The 18,980-nt window shown below is 38.7% G+C and overlaps 1 long non-coding RNA gene across 2 annotated transcripts in view; it reads left to right on the top strand.

Annotated features, from left to right (window-relative positions):
- The window catches only part of LOC140682219 (uncharacterized), a 129,247-nt gene extending 111,287 nt beyond the window's left edge, over positions 1-17,960 (top strand). For both annotated transcript variants that reach the window (XR_012053557.1, XR_012053556.1), the window contains 2 exons: positions 13,971-14,068; positions 15,297-17,960. This is a non-coding gene — a long non-coding RNA (uncharacterized lncRNA). The remainder of the gene's footprint in view (positions 1-13,970; positions 14,069-15,296) is intronic.
- Positions 17,961-18,980: the final 1,020 nt, after the last annotated feature.

The raw sequence follows: 18,980 nt of genomic DNA, 5'->3' as shown, positions 1-18,980 counted from the left end.
ACCTCTTGCTGCAATTAGAGAAAACATGTAATTGTCTTTGAGCATATTACTTTACATGGATAAATTCTTAAATGGAAAAGAAAAGGCATATTTAGCACAGTAACTGTACTCAGTGGATAGCAATGAGCATTACTGCTCTCTCTGGCTGTTACATAATGATGTTACTGTTACTCTAAGGGCATTAGTACCTGCTTTGTATATCAGTTTCCCTGTTACTATATAAACCTTAGAATCAGCTGTTATTTCCTTATTCTCTTGTCTACTCATTGGCTTTCTTAGAGATTCTAACATATGCATTAAAAAAGCTTGCCAGAGTTTTCTGAGCAAATAAGAGTTCTCTTGCAGCTTTTCAAACAAATGTGTTTGCATATAAGGGCTAAATGTTCCTGGGAAAATGCTTAAAAATACCAGTGAGCAAGCATAATGATTATTTTTCAAAAAGTCATCGGAGTAGAGCTGAACTCTGACCAGCTGCCTGGAAAGACCAACGTGCTAAGTGAGATGTGATCCTTGCACAGCTGCTGGCAGATGCTTGCTCCTTCCTCCTGCCTTTATCCAAGGCTGGACTCCAGTTGCACAAAGACTCTCCTCCATCAGCAGTGCACATATTCCCAGGGTATGGCATATCAGAATTCAAGAATCCCAAGTTGCTGGAGACAAAATGCTCAAAGAATTTTTTTTAAAATCTCTTTCATTCTGCTTGTTCAAAGGAGGCTTGGTTTTGATTTTGTCATGATGGCATATCCCACAACAGCAAAATACATTCTCTAAAATAGCCTAATTTCATCTCTCTTAGATAGGTGCTGATGCCTGAAAATATTTTACAGTTCTGCAGTTAGGTTTTGGTATGCTGAGTCCCAACAACCAAAAGATTTTTTGTGCCATTGAGCACATTGAAAGTTATTTTCAGTAAGGACAGTTTTTTTCCTTGTCTTTTGATGATGTTGAGAGATGTCTTGCAGGACCTGGGTGTTGTTGAAATCTATGTGGGTTTGACTAAGAAGCTGTACAGTTCTCTTTTATTATATCCATTCCCTATAACATGTTTTGTTGCTACCAGCATTTTCAGACCTCTGACAGTAAATCTGGTTTCCCTGTTTCTTACAGGATTTGTTTATTTTTACACTCCCAGGGTAACGGCTATATTTTTGTGATGTTTGAAATAATGGCGTGCAGAAGGGCACACAAACAAAATGGGACCTTCAGGCCATGCCATAGTGTAACAAATGTCAGTATTTTTCTTGGTGCTTTTTTCTCCTTCCGCTCCATTTTTTTCCCTCTGCATGACTTCTCTCTCTTCTCTATTTACTCTTGAAAATGTTCCATTTCTGTTTCCTGTGAGGGCAGGTGAACAGTGGGCTGAGGGGAACTGATGAGGAGCTGTCCAGCACACCTCTGTCCTTCCTGTTCTTATCTTTCCAACACAATTTCTGTTGTTCACACAGACTGAGTAAATGGGGAGTTTCCACCAAATCTCTGGCCCCTGTCTCATCTTAGATGGTCCCTGCTCTGCAGACAGCTAGTGGTAGGAAAAGGAAGAGAGCTAATGAGGATGGATGACATGATACCCTTCATGGTGTGTGATGGCCAGCCCAACTGAGGGATCTTTATGGTAAAACACATTTTAGTCTTCTTTCTCATAGCTAAATGTCAATAACTTATTTTCCTGGAACAATATTTTCTGCTTTTAGGCACTCTTCCTCTTTTCAAGCTCTAAATTAGATTGCTTTGGGACTCACATATCTGAAAGCCCAAAACCTGACCTTATATTCATGTAGATGGATGAGAGTAACCAATAATCTCCACTCAAGCTATATTTTACCTCTCACTGAAAACAATGATGATCTTTAAGTTCTGTAAGAGCTACAGAAATGATGCAAGACTGCATCAGCAAGACAACCAAGCAATTTTCTGATACTCACAACAAAAAATAATTCAAGGCAAAAAGCCATACACTTCTGTGTCTTTAAACTCAAAGACACTATTAAGGACTTCTCAGAGAGTTTCAACAAAAAGCTGCACCACTGGCTTTCTTTTTCCACCCCTGTTCCCTAGATCTTTCTATACATCTCTCAATAATGAAGAATACTGGAACTCAGGTAGCCGCATCACACACAAGCACGGTTGTAATAGAAGTAGGATACATAGAATGTCGGTGTCAGTTTTTTTACTCAGACAGCATTTTTTTCTCTCAGACAAAATATACCTCAAAAATTTCTTAGCATAAAACCTCTCTGATCATTCAGAGTATATCCGTGCATTTTACCAGGATCCTCTACCATCAGTCTCACCTTGAAGAACATAGCAGCATGCAGATTTTAAAATTGGGCATAATGCAAAATTAGTTCATTTATTTCCCACTCACTTGGAATTTCACCAGTTCCCATGGAAAGATACAAGCAGTTATTCTTGAGGGAATAATAATCAGAGAAATATCATGGTTTAAGAGGTTTGTGAGAAATTGTATATAGCAGGACATCTATGTTGTATGAGGACAATTTCTTCATCTGACCTAAAACCTAAGAATCCTATAGCAATTTTCTTCAACAATTTATTAACAAGCACCAGGCCATTAGAGAATCCATGGATTTCACCAACCTCCACTTTCTAATTATCATAATTAACATTACAAAATAAATACGTTTTGCAACAGTCATTTTCAAAACCCCCAGCACAGCCACATATTCCTCCACAAATCAATCAACTGTAAAGAACACTGAGTGTGGCAAATAACATTAAATAGTGCTAAAGAAACAGCCACATTGTGCTAGAGAATCAAATGTAAAAACAACTGCTTTCTTAGATTTGTAAGGTTTTCAGAGATCCTGCAGTAGAAATATTGAAATACATTAATCTCTGCTTTTCTCAGACTGAAATGAAAATCATGCAGTGGACTGCAATAAGCACCCCACAGCACAACAAATTCCCGGAGCAGACTTAAGACCCGGGTATGAATGGAAATTCCTTCCTAACAAAGCAGTCATTCCAATTCTGATCACCTGAAAACTCTTTGTGTGCTAACACTCTGAACTCTTGGACTCACCAGATGTTCACCAGAAGCCCTCCTTTCATTTAACCTCTTACTGAACTATTTCAAAATGCAAACTACCTCCTTCTTTCTCTCTCTCTTTCTCTCTTTCTCTCCTTCCAGACTCACAGTTCTCCCTTTTCCACGTCTTTTCTGAATTTGTTTGAGGGAGAAACATAACTATGTCAAATGAAAAGCAATTGTTTCTAGTCTATACTTCATCTTGGGCTTCAGTGCTCATCTCGTCTGACAAAAAAACTGTGACAAAATTTTCTGTGCTTTCCAGCTCTGTACAGAGTGGCAGTGTTCTTTATTAGACAAGCTGACAAGCTTCATTAAACTTTTCATTGCATTTTTGCTGGACATATCTTAAGACAGCACGTTTACAGTCACACAGATTTTGTGCTGTAATTCAGTGAGCATTATGTGCTATCCTGCTGCATTTAACTGAGTCTCATGGGTGTAAGCAGGTCCATAACCTCTTAATTAAAAACGGTGTAGCACAAATGGACCCAAAAGACTGCAATAGCACCTGATAGACAATTAAAGCAAAACTCTAATAGCTTTGTTGCTTGCCTCTAGTGATAAAATAGAACAATCAGAAAGCTCAATAAAAATCTATCAGTCTGTGTGGAGAAACATGTTTTGTGTAAAACTGGAAAATGCTGCTCTTCTTGAGAGCAGTGTTGCAAGTATCTTTTTTTCATGTTATGAACCCTTTGGTGGCAGAGCTACTTTAAGTGAACTACATCCTGACAAAAGTTACTCCTTCACTTCCTTCCATCCTACTACTTGTGTGGGATTGGTTTAAAGATGTGAAAAATCTTTTTAACACACATGCACACACAAAGCTCTGTGTTTTTAACCCAAAAACTCTCCATATGAGGTTCCTTTCTCTTAAAAAAAACTCTATCCGTAGATGGAATATGGAGCAGAGCACCAATAAGGCATTAGTAAGCACCAAGAGAGTGTTGGAGATGAGGGAGGAAGGAAAGCAGGCTGTGGGCAGAAAGACCTTAAGCCATCTTTTGTGCTGAAAGCTGCCACATGGAGTACTGCTCTTGGTATTTCCAGAATATTTTCCTTTACTATGTCATCCAAAGGATCTGTTGAAAAGACCTAGAACCTTTGTACCTCTCTAGAAAAAAAAAAAAAAATTACTTAAAAAGTGTATGTTCTGCATTCTTTTTTCCTCTTTGTTTCATGATCAAAAGTGTATCCCCATTTGAAGAGAAAGTTAAGTTCTGACTTTCACTAAAACCAGAAGTGACTAGACATCATTACAGACCCTGTTTTCAATCCAAGATACATAGATCCCATTGCTGAAGATAACCATTGTAACTTTCAACTGCACAGTCTTCAAATCTTTTAAATATGAGGCTGTCAGGTCTCATCCTACCATCAGACCCTGGCTTTGATCAAGGCAGATTTGAGCCATTATGGTTGCTACCCAGAAGACATACTTAGTTTGCATAGAGTATTATTCTTATAGAATCCATGTCAGATACCATGTCTGTGTTTCCATCAACTTTGGAGACATTTTGGACAAATTATTTAATGTTTCTTAGACTTTACCTCTGGCAGAATTTTTATTGTGCAAAAAAGGAAGAAATTAAGTCCACTTTGTCTTTGCATGTTTTGTCATAGAGCTGTTGATCTTGGGATAAATTTCTAATTGCCTGCCTAGGCCATTCACCTAAATTATGTAAGAGCTGATTTAATTATCCCTAAAAGCTTCCCTCAAAATGAAATTCCATCTTATCCTTGTATATCTCTCAGTATAAAGCATGACTAGAATTTTTTTACTGTCCTTAAAATAGCAAAACCATGTTATGGGAATGAGAAAGGCATCTCACTCTTCTTCTACATCGAGAAGTCAACAAGTACCACAGTCCTGTGAAGTTTTGTACCTGTTACCCATGCCCCCTAAGGGTGCAGAGTAACCCCCAGACCAGTTTTCATTTTAAGCCTCCTCATTGCTGAAAACTCCTGTGTATTAGCTTTCATTTACTGGACATGTTATTGTTTTCTAAAGAATTAAGCTGAAAATTATTTTTGTTTCCTGATGTAAGTAGTTAAGTATTAGAGAAGAATTAAACCCCATGTATATTGGTGCAAAAATTGTTTGTCTCAGAGATGCAATAAACAGAGCCATACCACAGTATTATAGAGCTATTTGCCTGCGGAATGCCTCTCAGTCTCTTACAAGACTTAAAATTATATATTTTCTCCAGGGAACTTCAAACTAATACAGAGGTTTTGAACTTCAACAAACCAGACTCTCTGTCCTACAATGCATCTTTATGGTTATTGATGTATGGCAGAACCAAAATTCATTTCTATTTAGATGTAGATGTGGATAGAGATTTATAGATGTGTTCTGCTTTAAGGAGCTTTGTTTTTCTACAGAATCAGCATTTTCCAGATTAAAATATTTATGTGCACACATTAGTCAGAGATATTTCTCTTTGAAAACCAGTCCCAATGGAAACTTTTCAAATAGCAGAATTTTGAATCTATCCTGCCAGATACCTGCCTTTCACCACTGTACCTAATATACTTAATGTTTGCTTGTGGGCTCTATTATGTGACACCCATTTCATGAGGCATCCTTAGGGTTAAGTGAAGCTTCTTGTATTTTGTGCATGATGTCCCTAAAACTAACATACACATATGTTCCCAAGAGGAAGGAAATTATGGATCAAAGCACTCTCTTATCAGCTTTATTATCTTTAGTCTGATGTGCCTGCTATACACTCTTTATTACCTGATCAGATTTTGCTAAAAAAAGGTGAAGTTGTATATAATTTATACCTTATAAGATATTTAATATGTAGAATATTGCAAAAATTCTTGGTGCCAAGAATGTTGCACCAAGGTTCTTTGAATAGCAGAGGGCAACGCCTTTCTCATCTCCCATCAAAGCTATCAACTTGAAACTTGTTTCTAAATGTCAGCAAGATCAGAATGGGTGAAATGCGTCACTGAACTTTTCTTGCTGTTGACTAGGGAGCAAGGATGACTAATTTAAAATAAGAGTAGGGAAAGGAGAGAGAATATCTGTAGTCAGAGGAGAGGAGAGGTTGATTTTTCCTGTTGTTGTCTGTCCATATGAGGTTATGGTCACGAAGCAGAGAACAGCTCACTCTTAACTAGACAAATCAGAACCTGAATGGTTGTTTGTAATGTGACATGTTTTGCATCTGAGAAGAGTGAATATGGTATCAGTAGAAAACTGATAAGGCTATCTATTTTGTTAGAGCAAGTAGTAGGAAGAAAAAACATGGTTTGGCAGCCTTGGACAATTCCAGGCTCTTTCTCCACCCAGACTCCACACAGCCTACTTCTCTCTTTGCCCGGCTTTTGCAGATTTCTAAAAACGGTTTTAAGTGGAGCTCTCACTGAATTCTAACTGAGAGAATCATTCCAGGACTCTTCAAGGAATTCTGGCAATACCTCCAAAATACCTTCCCTTGATCATTTCTCTTTTAAGCCTCCTATTTTATCCACTTCTACTTTCCCTCCAATTTTCATCTTTTTTTTTTTTTGGCTTCTTCTTTACCATTTATATGTCTTGTGTCTTTCACCACTGTGCGGTGAGAAATAAACATTGACTAAAAAACTCTTATCCTCCCCTGGGGAAATAGAGGAATTGAAGATAAATTGTTCTGCTCCATTTTATTTTGTTTCTGTTTTGTTTTTCATTCCCCCAATTATCATTCATTCTTATTCATTTTCTCCTTCTCTTCTTAATTCTACTTACCCTGTTTCTTACTGTCTGTTTTCTGGTTTTGTGACAGATTTCTGACAGAGTAACTTGCTGCAGGTCGGTGGAAATGAGGAGAATTTGTTTTTCTATTATTGCTACTGCTTTGCACAGCACAACTTAATGTAGCATTGCAGTTGTGATGATCTTGACAAGCTTGAAAATGACATTTCAATTCTAAATCACAGCCATTTATAACTTTCTTAAAAAAGTATTACCTTTGGGGCTCAAATTTTTCATGCTCAGTCTCAGTTCAAGACTCAATTGGTTTTAGAAACTTTCATAAACATCAATCCAGCTGTTTATATTTTTTTTCTAAGTATCCAGTGAAGAGGAGGGAAAAAATTCTTTTCACCATTTAAGGTATTTTTCATATACTTTTCAGCCCCAGCAACTCAAAACAACTTTGTTTTGAAACTTCACCCTTGAAAATGAACATACGCCTGAATGATGTACACTGCTGTGTTTGAAGAAATTTGGTTTGGAAATTACATACTTATAAACATTAGAACAGTGTGTGCTGAGCATGTAAAAACATTATTTCCCTTCTTGGATTTAGACCTCTATCCAACAGTGATTAATGTTCCCAGGCATGAATATTTGTTTGTGCACTGATGAAAAATAGAGATGAATACAATCTATTGCATCATCTAATTCATCTTACCTCCAAAGGCTTAAGGCTGCACTTTCTATTTGCACTAGTGACAGAAGCTGAGAGTCGCAGAAAGGTCCTTTCTTGAAAGTTTTCTGCAGAGCTTTAGTGGAATAGGGTCAGCAATTATAACTCTGAAGAACATTTCTTTGTTTGTACCTTGGCTTTGCCATCTAAAACATTTTCTAGAATTTCCCGATATGAAATTCAAGAAACAGTAAAACGTGTACTCAACAGGTTGAATTACTGCCCTGTCTAATCTAAGGCACTCAGCTTCCTTGACCTGCTTTGTAATTTTGAACAACCTGAAGATCTTGTCAGGAAGTTCCCCTTGCTACAACTTGCATTGTCATGACTTTCAGGTTATGGCAATAGTCAAGCCATGACTAGTTATGTCCCTCTAAACAGCACTCTCTTTATTATTTGTTCTTTATTATGAGTACAGGTAGCAGATTATGCCAACAACCATTCATTTTTCTAGACAACCTAGTTGTGCCAAGCTTCCTTCATCTGTCTGTAAGCCAGCCATGGAGTCATTCAGTTATCCAGCAGATCCTTGGCTCTCATTGCACTCATTACTCTCATCCCTAGCTCTCCTATTATCTCAACATATCTGCTTTCTACTGCACTTATTTGTACTTCTTCATATTTTTCAATAAGTTTTTGATTTTAATAGCAGTGCCTGGATTGGAAAGCAGTTCTCAATGGTACTTAGCAGCATCCCACGGAAGGTTTAATCTAGGAAAACATTTTGGCTGTCTAGAGAATAGTAAATATTTTTCCTGAAAGAAAAAAATACATTAGTTCTTAAGTAAACATGTGGGATATTTCTGTGGCATTAAAAAAAAGAAAAGAAAAGAAGCAGAAGAAGAAGAAGAAGAAGAATAAAGCAAGGGAAACAAGAAATAATCCACACAATGCTTGATATCACTGAAAAATATTTATAACTGGGACATTTAAGGCTGTCAACGATGTTTTTAGGGCAGACTAGCTAATACACACTTACATAACAGAATTTTAAATCTAGATTTGTATCTCTGCAGGAAAAAGAAAGAGGATATTTGCAATTGTGTTAGCATGCCGTAGTTAGTCCATCATTCCTGGTAAGAGTTACTGTCACAAGATGACACATTTAAAGGAAAACACCAAAAGACACCAAATACTTCTTCTTAAATCCCTGATGTGCTATTTCTGGAAAGCTTATGCAATTTTTAAAAAAATGCAGTTTTTCAAAGCAGCTGTTTGTTTTAGGGACCTGCATTTTCTGAGACATTGAGATGGAACCTCATTTTCAGAAAGCGCTAAGTACTGCAACTTTGAAAAATGGACTTTTTAAATTGTCCGAAATTGGATGTTGAAAAAGGACATTCCCAGAACTAATATTTCTTTTTGAATACGTGTTCAAAATGGTATCACTGGAACACAGACAGTAGCATAGCCGAGACATCATATTTCTCTTTGTCTGGTAGAGAAGTGCCACATTTATTTTTAAAAACCCGTGTATTTTAATGGAACTAAGATGAAAATTTGGCTGTAATTGCCAGATTTGAAGAAGTTATTTTATTCTAACTTATTTATGTAAAACCCAATAAACGGTTCAACATATAATTACTTATGAGACTTCTATGAAGAGAAACCCGTCTTCATATTTCTTCCAAAAATGAACAGGAAGTGGAAATTTCCTTCTCAAGAGAATTTCAAATAATCTCAAAACCAGGACATGCTATTAAAAGTGCAAGTTGTCATAATACAGACTTTTGACAATTAGCTGGTTTCTAAAATGTAATTTGACAATGTTCCTTTAATCCTTTTACATTTTGTTCTCTCTTTCTTGGATAATTAGAATGATTGACCCTTATCATTTTTATAAAATCTCCTTATATATTTAAAGTGCACTGCCATCCCATGCCCTGATCTAACTATAATCATCTTGACTCATGAATAAGTAGATAAAACTGTTAAAAACTCTCTCATACACTTACCTGATGTGTATATCTTCTTAATCTCTGTCTACATAAATAGGAATACACCAATGCACTATAGGGTGACATTAAAGTGGTTTTTTGCAGAACAAAGGAATAAGGCATAGGAATTTTCATGAAGAAATGTCTCATCTTCTTCAAACTATTATATCATGATTTGAAAAATTAGGACAGTCTTTATTATTTTTTTAACCTGTGAATTTTGCTCAAAGCCCTTCAGTTGTGGTACCTTGAAATTGTATCATCTGGGACCTACTGCAATTATATGATTTTCATGCTGACTTTCTGGACAAAGTAATATTTTGGAGTGAGAACATTAAAAATTGCTTCAGTCTTGGCCAAAGTCAGGGCTACTGCAGGTAGAAGTGGCAGAAAGGTGAGATGAATGCTGTCTGTTTTCACAGATCTCACCATCATATTCTTTCTCAAAAGGAAGATATTATAGGACACAATTTAGATGAAATATTAGCAGCTAATGCTCTAATGTGATGGTTTCGTAGTCCAGACACACCAATATAGAAATGCTTCTCCACTGTGCTAATGTCATGGCAAACTTTTCAGATGGTTGCAGTAAACTTTCAGCAGAATGAAGCATGTGGCACAACTGCAGAAGCTAGGCTGACCCATGTTAAAGAAGTTTAAATGGAGGATTCTTCTTTCAATTTGTATTCATTGGCTTCTCAAAAGACTGAGTCATAGATATCCTCTCCCAGACATCCTTTCATGAGAAACAGGGCTGAAAATTATTGCATTTGTGTTGCTTGCAAATGATTGCAACTGTGTTTTGCAGCGTTTTTTTCTGGGAGGTTCCTTACTTCACTTTTTTCAGAGCCCAACTATGTGATGGCAGAGTTACTGACCTTGTGGTCAATGTAATAATCCTCAGCTGTCCTACGACAATTATTGCTCTCACATATATTTATATCACAGCCGCTGAAGCTTCTGGATATTGCTGCAGTACCAATAATAAATATTAATATTACTATAGCAATCAATTGCTCTTAATTACTTTCGCTCCAGGAGCCAAGTGAAAGAGGAGCCAAGTTCTAAAGAAGAGAGATCCTTATTCAGTGGCTTATTTCCAAAGTAGAGAAGTAATGCAGAGAGAATTGGAAATCTGCCAACAAAAGGAGACACCTGAAAGAGGGAAAGATAAATATTTAGCCACTGAGATCTGTTAAAGTACAAAACATCATCTATAATTCAGATTCAAAATTACTTTATTTAAATAATATCACAACTGTACTACAAATAGCCCTCCTATTCTGGCAAGCTACATGGTAAATGTGAGACTTGTACCTCACTCTTAACTTACTTCCTCTCCCCTGAAAGTGGGGCTGTCACTGGAACACTTTTTTGAACTGTTACTATATTTGTACTTTTTCATGCTATAGTTAGATCTTTATCACAACTCCAAGGCTGAAGAGTGGAAAAACTGGACAAAAATATTACTCCAGAGTGATTCATCCATTGGAGACCTTGATCCAAAATTTGTGCAGAAGTGTTGAGCACTGAGCGTTCAGTGAAAGGTGGCAGAGAGAAGCTCCCATGGCCACCCAGCAGAGCAGTGAGTGCTGTGCTTTTGGAGGCTTTGCCAAGGGGAGCTTCACACTAACCATGCCTGCAGCTTTCAGGTCTACCCAGCCTGTCCATACCAGCATCACCACCTGGTGCCAGGGAATGGAACACCCCTGGCATTTAAAGACCTTTGCTGCTGCAACAGGACATGGGTGTAACTGGCTGATGAGAAATTTGATCTTTTATGAATAGCACAGGGAAAAGCGATGGGAAGAGCTGGAACTCAACTTTTCATTGTCTGTCTTCCTACAAAGACTCAGTGACCTGTCACCTGGCAAATCATCAGGAGTCACCCAGGAGTGCTGTCCTCTGAGAGGAGGAAAGAGGGAAATTGAACAGCACAGGAACGCAGCCCATCTGGAATGAACAAGGAAATGAACCTCTAGAGAGAAGGGAGGTCCAGAGAGGGTTTTAAAAGAGTCTTCATTCCTGTGGAGGATTTACTCTACATAAAGCAGAGTAAATAATTTTGAAGTATTGATAAATATCTCTCTCTTGAGAAACTCTTCTCCATGTTTTATTGTTTTGATTATTATTATGGTTCAGCTATTACAGAGAACCACTTTCCTTTTTTCCTTCTTAGAATGAAAGAACTACTTTTTCATGTAGGTGGTGAGAGGAATAGGGAGAAATTTATTTTAATGTTTCCAAAATAATCTTCACTGTGTCAGTAATTTCCTTGTCCAGCAATGGTCTGCACTTACAGGAAACATAATTTCCATTGTATCACTGCATTGGCAGTGTGGGATGTTTCACAGGAGAGCATCTTAGCTTCAGGCCCTGAGAGAGGTCTCTAGGCATGTCTCATGAAGGTGTGTACACAGAATAAAACCTGCTTCCAAAAATATCAAAGCTGAGAGCCTGGAGGTATTTGTACCAGGAGCTTTGACTATCAGTGGAGATGAAGAGCATATATGGAAATTTCTGGCATTTTGCAGCCAATATTTGGCCACCAGAGAGAAAAAGGCTGACCAAGGCTACAAAAAGGACTAGGAATATGCTGAAAGTTCTTAGGAGATACAGAAAAGTTTCAGTTTGTGCTCTGGATATGATGCAGGGTTTATGTGAAAGGAAAGAATGCTTTTATAAGCACTGCAGTGTAGAGAGGTGGGTAAATTCAGATCCGGCCATAAAAAAAAATGGTGTGGTATTTATCTGAGATTGACAATCATACAGAGGTGGAATATCACCATAGAGAGAGCTTTTGCTTCTCTATCATGACCTTTCAGAATCTTTCAGTCACTGTGGGTGGTTCAGATGATAATCCTTGCTCAGTCTTTACCAGATAAGAAACATCAGTGAGAATATTTGAATGCTGAATCAGGAGTAAGGGAATATGGAAGACTCTCACAGGAGGTTACGAAAAAGGAAAAGAAATGGAGTTATTGCCTCTCACCAATCTATCAAAATAAAGTTTCCAGAAACTAAATCTTCTTTACAGCACTTTGGTAGACAAATGTTGGAGAGCTCAACTGTTGAGGTTGCTGGGCAGCACAACACTGGGGTCCTTGCCCTGGGGCCAGGCAGGTGGATGGATGGTTTTGCCATGTTTGCAGAAGTCCCCACATCCTTTGCATTGCTGGACTTCTTCCGTCTGGCACTTTGTCAGCTAAACTCAAAAATTATGTTTGATTGTCATCAAGTGTTTGGTTGTTAAAAACAAACTGTCATCCTGATAGCCTACAAATATAATGTATAATTAAGTGTATCCTATCCTCTGTTTCCAAAACAGTGTTACAATTATGTCAGGATATGATAATCTAGAAAAAGACAGTGGGAAACAGGAGTAGCCAGACACGTAGGATGTTTCTGCATCTCCATTATATTCATTAATTTTGGGCACTATGACCTTACACCCCAGACTGCACATTGCAACATCCATCCCAAGAAAAGGGGCAGCAACAGTGGAGCTTAATAAAAAGCAAGAGTTGATGTTTATGTGGGAGCAGGTGGAGAGTAGGATGAAAGAGTGCAGGTTTCTCACTTTTCTTTCTGTGGAGTCTGTTTTTCTTACTAACATTGATGGTGTCAGGACTTCATCCCTCCTTTTTGTGACAGCACAGTGAGAATGGAAGCAGACACTCTTAGGGAAGCTGGAAGATTGCATCCATTCCTCACAGCGTATCTCAGGGGCTGTGGGCTCTGCTCACATGGTGCAACATCAATCTCATGGCAGGGTGCTATTCTCTTTCCCCAGTCACCCAGGTGCCATCAGCAGGACCCCTAGTAGCAGCCAAGTGGTGCTGGCCTTCACCTGCCTGTGGGTACTCTCCTAAAGTCACTATCCTAGAGCTACTGGCAGACCTAGAAATGCATCATTCATTCCTGTTTGTGTGCTTGAGTTGCTCTGGGAGAAAAACTACCAAGTCATATAGGACTTCCAAAAAGGAAGATTAGAAAGCACCAGTGAGCCAAGCATCAGTACCCATTTCATGTGTGATATAATTAAATGGTTATTTACAAACTTTTTTTAAAACCATCACTGTTTTAAACTCTCTCTACTCATATTTATTATATTATTATTTCAATATATACTTTGCTAAACATTGATAGCCATTGACTTTTATTGCACTGCTGTATCTTTGCCTCTCCTGAGCACTTTAATTGCATGAGGTGCTTTGAACATATCTGTTACTGTTGCATAGCAGAGGAGTGATATGTCTGGATATTTATAAAGTCTCTTTTTACAAATGATTTGGAAGCAACACATGACTGAAATTATATCTCAGACTTCCTTTTCAGGACTGCATGTCTAATGTGGGTAAATAGTTACTGCATTTAAGAGAAATCCAAATGAGAAATAGAAAAAAAATCTCAACTTGACATTTAGTGCAGAATTTTGGGTTTATAGAGTGTTTTTTTTTTTTTGTTGTTTTTTGTTGGTTTTGTTTGTTTGTTTGTTTGTTTTTTTGTGGGGTTTTTTTTGGGTTTTTTTTTTTTTTTTGCTTGTCTCACATTTTCCAGTTACCAATGCAGGGGCCAAGAAAAGAGGAGAATTACTCCTGGTCACCAAGAGGATCTCCTTACACTGGTGAGCTAAAGATAGAAGAAGTTTAGCAGAAGTGAGTACAAAACCTTTTTCAGCACTATTAAGAAAAGCAGGTGGGCAAGGAGCAGATACAACATATTTTCAGTTGGGTTTCCTTTGCCAGCAGTGCAACCTGTTTCGTCTTTTCTTGCAGTCTGATTTAGTTTCCTTCTTAAATGCAACAATTTCAGAACCACCTAAGCATCCTAAGGAGTACATCCAATGGAAAGTCAGTCAAGCTGACACTCCTGAGTGCCTGTGCCTGTGGTACTTCTGGAAGTTTTGACCAGCAGAAGCTAAGAAAACCCAGAGGAAATGTCTTGACTAGTGACATTTTGAATTTTTCCCATATGTCAACAGCTCTTGCACTGGGGACATGCAGTCTCAGAAGTGCCAGTCAGAATGGAATAATCACTTCCCTTCTGCCTGCTGATTACCCTTTTTCTTAAACCTCCCAGTGCTTATTTGGCTGCCTTTGCGACAAGGAAACACTGTGGAGTCATGTTCGGTTCTCTGTGTCTTTTTATGCAAAGCTGCTTTCCAGCCCTTCAGTCTCTGGCCTGCGCTGCTGTGTGGAGTTATTTCACCCCTCATGGGGAAATGGGCATATGCCTCTCTAGAATTTCATGGTTCTGTCAGTCCATTTTTCCAGGCTGTCTATTTCCCTCTGAGTAGTGGTCACACCCTTTCATGAAAGCTGCTCCCCCTGATTTGGTATCATCTGCAGCCTTGCCAGGAGTGAACAGTCTCTCATCACTCTAGTTGTTAACAATCATAATAAATTATGTTTGCCCAGTACTAGTTCCTGTGGGATGCCACTGATAAGACTATCAGCTAGACTTCTAACTGTGGACTGCCACTGTTGGAGCCCTGAAAGTTTTCCATCCTCTCATCAACTCATTCCACAGTTCTCGAGTTTGTTTATGGGGAATCCATAGCCTCTCTGGTCCCCTGTTCCAGTGCTTAACCACTCTCAACAGTGCAGATTGTTTCCCTTTTATCCAGTCAGATTTATTTTTCTGAGACTTTTGATCATTGAATTTTTTGGTTTTTGCTGTGTACCCCAGAGATGGGCTCCATCTGCCCTATAAATCTACTTTCAGTTGTAGCAGAAGAAATTAAATCCCTTTCCACCATCCCTTCTCCAGCATGAAGAAATGCAGCTACATCCATCTTTCCTCACAGGCCCTGTTCTCCAGCCACCTATCCATCTTCATAACACTCCACCAAACTTGATGTGGCTATCACTCTCTCTCCAACAGGGATCCAGAACTGGACAGAATGCTCTACATGCAGGCTCAGGACTGCCAAGTAAGGGGGAATGCTCCCTTAAACCTCCTAGCTATACCTAAGGTGATCTCTACCTTCAAAGCAGAAGAGGTAATGAGAAGGCTCTGCAGGAGATGGGAATTGTGGTATGTCCTGGAATCCCAGTGTCCCCACTACCTTTCTTGGAGAGCTGGCTGATGTGTACCCCAGATTTCGTTTGGACAATGTGAGCGCTTTTCATTTCTGAAGACGCCAGAACACAGAGGAAAGAATGTGTGCATGCCCTCAGACTTGCTCTTGTGTGGTGTTTGGAGGCATCTGGTGTTGGATAATCTCAAAGAGTTGCTAAATTGCTAGATCCTGCAGGCTGTGCTATAGTATAAAAGACTACTGAGACTGGAAGGTGGCAATCCCTACCCTGTGTAAACAGTACAGGAGTATGGTTGAGGGGACAGGGAGCTCAGAGTCTTGTTTTGACATGCACAGCCCATGCCTTTGGGACTTATATGGTAGTTGTAAATTTGATTTGGCTGTGTATGACAAATCTTATCTGTATATTGTGGTCTTGCTTGTGAACAGAACAGCCCCACTGGGGCCCAGATTAGATTTGTATGGGAAGCATAGTCAAAACTAGGCATTTTTCCTTTGGGAAAATATGTGTGCTTTGTGCAGACATCTGTGGGAAAGATAAACAAGTAGAATAGTGATCCATTGGGTGCAAAAAGAAGAGCTAATTAATCATACTGGTTTTGCCTGGATAGAGTTAATTTCCTAGTAGCTTGTGTGGTGCTGTATTCTGGATTTGTGCTGAAAACAGCATTGACAACACCTCAATGATTTAGCTATTGCTGGACAGTCCTTTAAAGCATCATGGCTGTTTCTGCTTCTCACACTGGCCTGCCAGGGAGGAGGCTGGGCATTCACAGGAAGGTGAGAGGAGAAACAGCTGGGACAGCTGAACCCAATGGAAAAATTGAGATTTGTTAACTTATGACACATGACACTTTGCTCAGCAATAAAAGCTGTGGGGAAAAGCAGGAAGGGTGAATGTTTTCAGTGGCAGCAGGGCCAGAAGTTAGGCTTCAATGATTCTTGTGGGTCCCTTCATACTCAGCATATTCCATGATTCTATACCTTTTCTTCCCAAGTCACCCCTACATGTGATGGAGCCCTGCTTTCCTGGGGTGGGCTACCACCTGCCTGCTGAGGGGAAATTGTGAACAAATCCTATAAGCAAATTCTACTTTATTTAATGTGCACTTTTGCTTTATCTGTTAAACTGTCTTTATGTCAACCCATGAGTTTTCACACTCTTGCCCTTCTGATTCACTTCTCCAACCCACAGAGAGGAGTGAGAGGGGCTGTGGGGCTTAGTTGGCTACTGGAGTAAACAACAACATAAATATTTGTGATCAGTTCCATGGACAGCATGTGAAGGATCGGTGCAAGATACCCAGTCTTTTTTCTTCCCTGCATTAAGTATCTTGGACTTCACTTTTCAGTCTATGGGAAAATTCTAAGATCCCTTTTCTTTTAAAAGTACGAAGTTGATAGCTGTTAAAGGAGGGCTGCCACTAAGCTGGCATACTGCTGAAGCAAGGCACGAAAAACAAGAGCTGAGTTCTAGCATTAAACATTAGACTGGGAATGGTAATGTTTTTTCAGCAATTTATTGAGTAGTCCCTCCAAGGTACTGGTCGTACCTGGCTTATTACTTTTAGATTGGTATTTGTGCATGTTTTTAAAAATAGAATTAAGATGAGAATTTTTTTGCTATTTTGGGGGGGGGGAAGCGTGGGTAGGGCAGGTGTTCAGCTTTCTTCCTTTTGTTTTTCATTATGTATTCTATGCGGTACCACACTGATACCTTAATAAAATATTCTTACCTCTAATATAGAAGATTGATTGTTGTTTTTAATTAAGAAATCATCAGCTAGCATTTGACAGGCCATTTTCAGCCTCATTACAAATGTGTTCTTGATTAAATTTCAGGTGTATTCAATATCCTGTAAATCAGAGAAGACTGCTTTCTCTTTTCTACTGTTCTATAGTAAACATGACAGATATGATGTCAATACCATGTGCTTAGCATAAAGTACAATAATGGTAATGGGGAGTTGAAAACCATGTAAACCTGCCTCCTCAGAATGGAACTGAATTCAGTAGCTGCCTCATCTAGAGAGCAGTTAGGAAAGTGTTGTCTGGCCCATCTAGAAGATTTCTTCTTATACAGAAAAAAAAAACAGGTTGGGAGACCCTAGTCTGTGGTTTTCTCAGGAGTGGGTCTTCAGAGTTGGGGAGATAAAGGAAGGTGGAAAAGTGCTAGAAATCAAAGCTGAGCAGGGGAACTCAGTGCGGTATGCTAAGTGAAGGAGGTGTCAGTGCAGAGCAAAAATAGATCAAAAAGGTCTGTGTGAGGGTGGGTAGTATGTGTGTCTTAGAAACAAAAGGTGAGACAAAGGGAGTATGTAAGAAGGTGAGAAGTAAGAAGCACTCAGTTTTCTCCACATCAACAGAAGTGAAACTATATCTCTAAAAATTAAAGTAAAGTAAAATCAAAACCTGGTGACAGGAAGGATAAAATTCATTAATGGACCACACAGGACCTGCCTAAATGCCCCGCCAAACATGGCTTAAAAGGAAAAAAAAAAACCCACAAAAAAAAAAAAACACAAACCAAAAAAAAAACCAAAAAAACCAAAAAAAAACCCCAACAACTCCCCCCAAAAAGCAAACAAACAAACAAACAAAAAAACAATACCAAACCAAACCAAAACAACCACAAAATAAAAACACCCTACAAGAATACATTCTTCTCTTTTGGAAGATGCTGGTTATCTTTTGGTCATCTTTCTTCTCTCCACCAAACTGGGTACCTCAGTAGTCTGACCTTCTCATTTTAAATGTCTACAGATGGTTACTTCCCATAGAACATTTCCATGCTGACATCTCCTCTTTCTCCTTTCTTGATAAACCAAGTTTAAGTTAGACTGACTGGGCTTTGTCTTAAGGTAGTTGAAAGATGCCCTGCACTTGGGTTGTCACTAGAAAGAAATGCTTTTCTGTGTCTTTTCTCACACCATTATGTGTCTGATGGTGTCTGGGAAAGCACCTAAAAGCCAAGGATAAAAGGGGTACAGGTGACAGTAACTGTCATAGATATCTATTCTTCACTCTGTATTTTTATCTATTTTAGGTCTTACAGAACAACTTGAGGTACCTTGGAAACTGTCTGATGTTCTCTGTAATAATTCTCCTGGTCTGGTCTGGAGTGACTTCTGAAATATTAATAGTACTACTTAACTGCATTCAGGTGATGCTTCAATGTGTTTACCACCTCCAGGCTACCTTCTTCACCCCTTTTACAAAGCCTAGTACAATTTCTAAGTGGTGAATATTTTAAATAAGGTTGAACCACCCTGGAATTGATGTTAGTTTTGCTGATGCCTGACTAAAAGGAGTGTACAAGCTGAAAAACACAAAATTGATTTCACATTTGTTTGCAGCAGGACAACATAAAATTGCAGTGGATTGGAAACAAAAGGAAGTTCTATGTCTAGAAGAAAGAGCCTGGAAGGATGTTTGGCAGTGATGATAATGGAAAAGTTAACTGATGTCAGAAGTGATTACACAGGGGGCTTCTATGCACTATAGCTGCCTCTCTACAACTATATTCA

The sequence above is a fragment of the Taeniopygia guttata genome, chromosome 1A, assembly GCF_048771995.1.
Source record: "Taeniopygia guttata chromosome 1A, bTaeGut7.mat, whole genome shotgun sequence".
NCBI lineage: Eukaryota > Metazoa > Chordata > Aves > Passeriformes > Estrildidae > Taeniopygia > Taeniopygia guttata.
This window is presented reverse-complemented; position numbering and strand designations above follow the sequence as displayed.